Below are 9,220 nucleotides of genomic sequence, written 5' to 3'. Positions count from 1 at the left end.
CAGAGCTTCTGTTTTTGTACAGTTTTTTTTTTCTTTTTTTTTTTAAAGAGAAAGAATGGGTGAATGACAGAGAGAAACAACAGCTGTGTGTGTTTAGCAGTCTGCAGCACTTGCTCTCAGAAGCAGAGTGAGTGCAGTGGCTCTTTGGGAAGATTACACTTTTCTCTCTCCTCATTACTCCCCTTTATTCTGCTTGAATAGACCAAACACAACAAGCAGACAGCCAGAAAGAGCTGGAGTAAGACACACCGGCAAACACACTCCACTTTGGAAGCTCTAGAAATCCATTTATCATAAGTGACTGTGATACGTAACTGCAGTTAAGAGCTTCACACAACAGGGGAAGAAGTGACAGGGTTTGATAGATATTGTCTATTGTAATTACATGCCATACTTAAAGATACACTCGTAATTGTAGAGGTAGTTTCTTAAGAGATGTCTTTTTAACAATGTGGAAAATGTGAACACAAAGATGATAAATCAATCTTTTTCTTATTATTTGTGTGTGTGTGTGTGTGTGTGTGTGTGTTAGCTCTACACCTAAAAGCATTACAGATGAAACCATTTAATGGTTGTTTACACACTGCCTGGCCTCCTGATAAACTTTGCCATTTAAAAGATGTTTGAAAAATCACAAAGGAACATTTTTACCATCAGAAATTCATATTTAATGAAAGCAGTGACCAGTTACAGCGGACAAGTGAAATCAACAAAAACACTTTGTGTTTGAAAGAAATGTCAATGCATTTGCCATTTTACTTTATTGTGGCAATCTTTTATCAAAATGACTTACAATTTACTTATGTAAATTTCCCTATGCTGCCTAAAGTTTCTACAGTTACAGTTTTTCAGGGTTCGTGTTGAAGCAGTTATGTGTTTGTTCAGACTATTGATCAATATGGATCTTTATCTCATTCAACGTTATAACTAAACACTCGCTATAACTTAGACAACGCAGTCTAAACTTCAGTCCAACTTAATGAAGCTGTCACACATTCCTCTTTATAAAGTTTGTACCCTAATAGCCCTTATCCTCGTATGCACCTGTGGCCAAGCAGTCTGCTCTCACTTTCTGTTTCCTCCATCAGTCTGCCTCCCCGCAGGCCTGACCAGCCTGTTAGACCACACACCGTTTATAATGATGCTGTCCAAGCCAGCTCTGTGTGTGTACGTGTTTGTGTGCTTGTTTTGGTACATTTTCAGGACACAAATGTCCAAAAAAAAAAAAAAAAGAGAACCAGAAAGACAGATCTGCCCTAAAAACAGTTGAGTCTTTGTAACTGTAATAGGATAAACTATTTATTTTCTACCAAACTATTTATATAGGGGTTAAGGTTAGGTCCTAGGTTTAGGTCCAGTTCACAGACATCCAGATACGTTTTTTTTTTTTTTTTTTAAAAAGGTATTTCCCTGTATTTCTTAAACTTTCTCCATCTACACAAGAATTCAAAAGTGTTTTAGCATGCAAGCCTAGTACCAGCAGACTCATCAAAACCAAGTATAACAGCCCCAACAGACCTAAATACAGTGCAATGCCAAAATATATTCTCTCTAACAGCTTTTTACTTTTTCTATATCACTTGTACACAATCCCTACTTCAATGGGAGTCATTTAAAAGGAGAAGTAAGGTAATATATTAGTCATTTCTGAACACACAATATCAGTGATCTTAAAAGCTATCTTTGTGGGGAGGGAGTCAAAACAAAGAAAAAACGAAAATAAAAAAATGTTTACATCATAAATAACTATTGTCTTCTGAAAGTGAAGAGTATTGGCTTGTTTAATACACTGCAGATTTGATGCAACTCAACAGTGAATCAGTTCCAAAGTCTAAATGGACATAAACTTTGCTAAGATATTAGCACACTAAATTTTGTTCCGTCAAGGCAGAACAAGATACCACACGAGACAAAGCATAACCTTTGATGTTATTTCATTTTAAACTATTAGAGCATTACTGTGTGTGTATGCGTGTATGTGTTCGGAGAAGGAGATGAAACAGAGCCTGGCCTATTACCACTCTTTTTCATAATGCGAGCAGTATACATATCGCCTTTCTGTAATACTGATATCTCTAATACAGATAATATATCCTCCGGCTCATCCCCCTGACTATTCTATAGCTTTCCTTTCATCTCCTCTATTCTTCTCGTGTGGTCTTGGCTCTTTATCCCTCTGTGGAATAGCTCTGTACAGGATGAGAACAATGGAGAAGGTGGAGCTTATGGATGAGACGTTTAAATCCTTTACCCTATATCCACAAGAGTCAAAGCTGTTAAAATTTACTGCGCCCAATTACCGCCCCGCACACCGGCGTGAAGAGCAAATACATCCCCGGAGTTAAAGAAAAGCGGAGGCAGAGACGTGTTCATGTTTAATATCTGTCACCCCGCGTTGAGAAAGAGGAGGAGCGTCCTGTCATCATGGCCCCCATTTCCCTGGGCGTTATTGGGGTAATTGATTTTGCCGCAGTAACAAGATATCGACCCAGCCAGAGGAACCCTCGTAGGCCAAGAGCTCGATTCTGAGACGAGGAGGGAGGGAGGGAGCGAGGGATGGATGGAAGGAGAGTGGAGGAAAAGTCGATGGTTTACCAATGGCTGAGGCATTCCTCACTGAGACCATTAGAGAAAGAGAGAAAGAAAGAAAGAAAGAAAGAGAGAAAGAGAGAGAGAGAGAGGCAGAAACAGAGAGTAAAATGTCTTTGCTCTGTCTTTGATAGCAAACAGCAAATTGTAACTATACCAAGAGGTGTTGGCCACTATTAAGAATAAGTGCAATGCAACTCAGCACGATTCATTCGGTTTTCAGCTGTAAGGCCCATTACCATTCAGCATGTGGCAGGTAAGTTAGTGAGACGGATCAGCCATTGATCTACAGCCTGTGTCCCTATGATCATCCCCACAGGCACACAGGCTCTATATAGATGTTCAATGTAGTGGATATAATACAGTGGCTCTTGGAAGAAAGAGTGATTACTGTACTTCATGCTGTAGCTCTACTCCCTAATGCACAATTACCTGTTCTCCACAGTACCTGAATATGTGGAGCAATTGACAAAACAATGGATATTTCTGTCAGTCAAGCGTTCTTTTTTCAGCTCCACCAATTGTACACTGTATGTAATATATTTGAGGTTATGTCAATGTAGACCGATAAGCCTTAACAATAAAACTACCTGCCTAATACTGTGCAGGCCATCTTGTAATCCAGAACAGATATGACCCATCAAGGCACGGACACAAGTCATCAGATGGCGTCCTGTTTTCCAGTAAGTTTTCTTTTTATTGAGTATTTTGGCAGGTTCTGGCCATTGTCTACCAGGAACAATCTACTGTATATGATCTGTTGTTTTGAAGATGTTTAAATCCAGTCACAGTTTAGTCCTTCTAAAAAGTAGTTCATACTCTCATTTGCTTCTCTGCTTCTAACTACTGAAGATCTGCACGTCCTAAACGAAAATAGAACATGCTTAATATGTATAGGAGTGCTTGAAATTTGGTATTTGTACTTTGTAGATTTCTGCATAACTTTGACCTGAAAGTAGATAAAGAGCATCAAATCAAATATTTATCAGGATGATGATTAGGGGTGTCACGATTTTGATATTTTATCCAAATCAATCGAAATTGTCATGGTCTCGAGCATCAAAGTCAAAAAGAGGTTTGACAAGCCCTCCCTCTAAGCTACGCAAATGGCGCAGCACACTAGCCGATGCTGCGGACATTGTGACTGCTCAAAGAGCAGCCCTTTCTCCAGAGAATGTCCACATTCTCATCTTCTTAAAGAAAAACTTTAAAATATAAAAATAACAGTTGTTTTGTCTAACCTCAAATATGTTAATAGTTTTGGTACCTTAAGGAGCACCTTTCTCTCAGATAAAATTAATAATATATCTTTGTCATTCTCAGGGACCGAAAAAGTCTTAAAGTCTTATTTTTAATGTTTAACTGTTATAGTAGGATAGAGTTCAGTTCAGGCTCTAATTGTTTTATTATTTTGTACATGACTGTTCCTGTATTTTTTTATTATTTATTTTGTTATGTTGCACATTGCTGTTTTAATAGTGCACACTGCTGCTACCAAAAAAAGCCACTAGATGGCATTACATATATATATCTTAATTCAATTATTTAAATTTGACCATTAGTGCCTAATGGGGTGTATTACAGATCACTTTGCATCACGTATATCAAGCCCACCTTTTGAAATAAGATATTGTAAATTTGATGAATCAAACCAATGACTGACCATAGACTAATCTAAAACTGACATAGGCCTCTCTGCTGTAAAAAAAAGAAAAAAAGAAAATCGAGAATTGAATCGAATCGTGACCCTAAAATAGGAAATAAAATCGAATCGAGGATTTAGAGAATCGTGACACCACTAATGATGATCCAATTTTACATATTTGTGAGTGTAAAACATCAAACTGAAATTAGAGCCAGGTGTTTGTTTTCAATAAACGGGATGATGGTCAGTTGGGTGTTTAACAACCCCAATTCAAAGAAAGTTGAGGTGATGTGTAAAACATAAATAAATGTAAATAAAAGAAAATGTAAAAATTTGCAAATCTCATAGATCCATATGTTATTAACAATATAAACACAGAACACATATCAGATGTTAAATGTGAAATTTTATCATTTCATAAAAAAAATTAATTTGATTTCAGCAACACATCTTTAAAATGTTGAGGGGCAATTTGGAACTAACTGGGTATAAAAAAAAGACTCTTACAAGCAAAGGTAGGCAGAGGTTCTCCAATCACACACTTTCAAGCCACACTGTAAATACCAAACCTTGTATTTACAGGTAGACAGGTGCCCCCACAATTTCTAAAGCACTAGTCATATTTTATTGTTTAGTTTTGTTTTAGTAACAATGATCAGGATTTTTAGGATTTTGTATTCCACTTTTTTATGGCCTGAATAAAAGACCAAGGTCTCATAGTCAGAGCTCACCACTGCATTGCAGCATGTCGTAAAAGTTATATCTAACTACAAGGATGGGAAAAGCAGCATAAAAGCACCATGTTCACCTCACTATCTCCTGAAATGCACTGCATTCTATCTGCGCGCCTTCAAAAAGTACCATAATCATCAAGAGTCTGCAGTGCTTCAGCCAGATTACGTACCCCTTTTGTGACTATTGAAAATTGTTTAATTTGTAATACTGCTTGGCCTTTTATGTTGTTTAAGAGCTGTATTCCATTATTTATTTCACACTCGGCTCTTGAATTGTGTGGCTGATCAGTGGCTCGGGCTCTTTATTCTTAATTACAGGCTTCATAGAGTGGCCACTCAGCCAAAAAGAACTGAGCGACACAGCCGGCCACAATGGGCCAAATTGCATTAAAGATTTTGCTCCTTCCAAAAGGAATCAATATGATTGCCTGTGCTGCCTTCAGTTAGAAATATCATCCCGGGGCCTGCGGCTCGACCAGGATTTAAATGTTCAGTACAGTGTGAAGAGGACAAAAGCACCTTTTCATTATTTAACTCAAGACTCGTTTAATAGAAAGCACTGCATTAAAAAGTGACAAGTGATAAAGGGAACACCCTGAATATATTCAATATGAAAGATTATAACTTATATAATTTATTTGTACTCAGTTCAAGAAACAATAGCAAGTGAAATTATAACATTTCATCTGACATAAATCTATAAAAAATAATTAAAAATGCCATGAGTTAAGTACGTTATAGTGGTGCTAGGATGTCAAACTATATTTTCCTTGGCATAGATACATAATGAGTTGGTACCTGAAAGTGACAAACAGTAAAGCTCAAACATTGTTGAGTCTTCTTTTAAGAACAATTCGGCATAGTAAAAAAAGGACTGTAAAAATAACAGTCTTGACTCATATATTGTGGTGATGCCATGTGTGGGATGTGTTGGGGTTATTCTTGGTTGGGGTTATGTTAATTTATGGGGGCGGGTTATGTGTTGTGCATGTGTGTGTTTAATTTTGTTGTGGTGATTCAGCTGGCAGAGCAATATTGACTCTCCTGGGTTTGGGTTGGAGGTTAAATGAGAGTCTTCACTGGTGGAGCTCGTTGGCAGTCGTTTCGATGTTCTCTTTCTAAGAACTCACTAGCACTTTTCTTTAAGCATTTCACTGTGCTGGATCTCTCGGCAAGCAGTGTGTGCGTGTCTGTGATGTTGTTGTTTTTTTTTTAAATCAAGCAACAGAAGTCTCTTAAAGTAGGCAGTCATAGTTTAAGATCAATTACTTTGATTAATGGCCAACCTATTTACTCCAACCCTGGTGATGTTACAATATTTTTATCCCTAAACTTATATGAACCGTTCCACTAGCAAAAGCCGTAAAATTTGTGAATCTGCAATACTACAAAAAACAGCAATCACTTTGGAAGAATATGGGCTTATCTGATCACAATCAGACACTGCTAGTTACGGTAATAAAAGAGGCTAATCAAACCAGGCCTCACACTGCTTTTCCTGTACCAGTATCCACAGAAGATAAGTGCAAATTAAGCATGCAAGAAATTGAAAGCTGGGAAAGCAAATTGGAATCCATGTTCAGCTAAATGCTTAAAGCTAAATGCTCTACAGCATTCACTCAATCATAAAACAAACTGGAGCTAAATATACATTGTTTTATTTTTAACTGTAGACCTCTAGAAAGACAAACCTAGGAAAGCTAAGCTGGCTATAACCAGTGATGGTATAGTAACTTTGAAAAAGTAATCCGATTACTGATTACTCCTTTAAAAAGTAACTTAGTTACTTTATGGATTACTTGATTTTAAAAGTAACTAAGTTACTTTACAAGTTACTTTATTAGTTACTTTCAGCAGCTGCAGAATCTTCAAACAATCTCCTCGGCCAAACAGATCTGTGCAGACCGCTGCCCTGGCTTGTGAATTGAGACGCGGCCAGGAAAATGTACCTCATTAACAGAAGCGCACACCATGAACACACCAACATGGGCAAACATGTTGACATAAATCATCCAATAAAAGAAACCACAGTCACATATTTTACATTCATGAAAAAAAACAAGTTCAAATATGTATAGATATTTTTGCAGTGCATGTGCTCAGAATGTGGCCTTCATATAAATAACAATATGGGGAAAAAGTCAGATACTATTTTAATACTTGTCCAACAAATGTTGCTAATCAGCACATATTTGAGAATGTTAGATGATCACAGTGTGAACAGAAGCTTTAAAATAACCACCAAAGACTCGCAAATGGTCTAAAAAGATTCAAGCATCTTCTTTCTCTGCAGGTTTTGACACCCGACTGCATTATTAAACGTTTGTTCTGCTAAAGAGAGTGAACAGTAAGCTACAGCTCAAAAGCAGAAAGCCATCTATTCTCTCTCTCTCTCTCTCTCTCTTTTACACACACACACACACACAGTATCAAGAGACAGAGGGAGAGAGAAAGCATGATGAAAATATCAAACGCTGTCTGAGCACAATAACAGACTTAATGCTCTCACAGTGACACGGCCCACGTAAACAGCCACACAGCATCATACAGCAGAGCTCAGAGTCAGCATGGTGACAGAGAGGCAAGAATATGCCAACAAGGGCCTGACAGTGATGACTTTCTTATTCCCTTTCATTACAGTCTTTCTTTGCAAAGGCACACAAGTTTATTTTATTCTTGAAAATATGCAGGTAATGCTCTAAATGAGCTACACTGTAGAGTACTGCATTTGATTTTAACTATGTTGAGGTTCTTTTGGGTGAGGATTAATAATTTATCATAAGAAAAAATGCAGGGTTTGAATTTGCTTAAAGAAGGTTCACAGCCTGTAAGAATATGTGAGTCTGCCTTGATGGACTTTTAATTATTGCCTCATTTAACTAATGATTTAGTGAAATGAATGCACAGATATGGATGAATGTGCTGCACAGGTGAGTAAAGAAGCCTAAAGCCACCCTCAAGGTAAAAGCAGTTGTTGTTTTTCTAATGAAAATGGTATAAATATTAATTGTGTGACTCTGGTTGAGGTGAAAATGCTCCAACACATTTAAGCAAGCTTTTTAACTACTAAAGGGGTTGATTGGTCATCTTTTCATGTTCTGAGATTTTAAGTCAATTAATAGAAATGGAAATTCTTTAGTCAACATGAAACACCTTCTATCCTTCTATGATGCGCTTGTGAAAACACTATGATATCTGCTTTTGTTGGCTGGTTTGCACCACCAAGATGATCCACAGAAATGCCATCTATAGCACAGTATAGCCTAACTTAACCTAGCCTGGCTTAGAACTGTGATAAATAAAAAAATATATATAACTTACCGGGTAGTATCAGTGGAGTTTTTAGAGAGCCTTCCCACATGCTATATCCCGTTTCATCACATGACTGCAAAGCAATAGAGGGAAAATCTACAATGAATAAGGGTTAATAGAGCTATATAATATATTAAAAAAAAAATAAAAAAAAAAATATATATATATATATATATATATTATATATATATATTATATATATATATATATATATATATATATATATATATATATATATATATAGATAGATAGATAGATAGATATATATATATATACAATATGTAAAAAGAGATAGATAGATAGATAGATATAAAATATGTAAAAAGAGATAGATAGATAGATAGATATAAAATATGTAAAAAGAGATAGATAGATAGATAGATATAAAATATGTAAAAAGAGATAGATAGATAGATAGATATAAAATATGTAAAAAGAGATAGATAGATAGATAGATATAAAATATGTAAAAAGAGATAGATAGATAGATAGATAGATAGATAGATATAAAATATGTAAAAAGAGATAGATAGATAGATAGATAGATAGATAGATAGATAGATAGATAGATAGATAGATAGATAGATAGATAGATAGATAGATAGATAGATAGATAGATAGATAGATAGATAGATAGATAGATAGATAGATAGATAGATAGATAGATAGATAGATAGATAGATAGATAGATAGATAGATAGATAGATAGATAGATAGATAGATAGATAGATAGATAGATAGATAGATAGATAGATAGATAGATAGATACTTTATTGATCCCAGAGGGGAAATTCTTGACATCCAGCAGCAGGTGTGTATAGTACACAAAGTTACAAAAAGATAAAAAAAATATAAATGATACATATAAATACAACAAAATAAAAAATAAAATGAAATTATAAAAGTACAGTCTTTAGTGTGTGTGTGTGATGTAAAATGG

The sequence above is a fragment of the Astyanax mexicanus genome, chromosome 5 (assembly GCF_023375975.1).
Source record: "Astyanax mexicanus isolate ESR-SI-001 chromosome 5, AstMex3_surface, whole genome shotgun sequence".
In the NCBI taxonomy this organism is placed as follows: domain Eukaryota; kingdom Metazoa; phylum Chordata; class Actinopteri; order Characiformes; family Acestrorhamphidae; genus Astyanax; species Astyanax mexicanus.
This window is presented reverse-complemented; position numbering follows the sequence as displayed.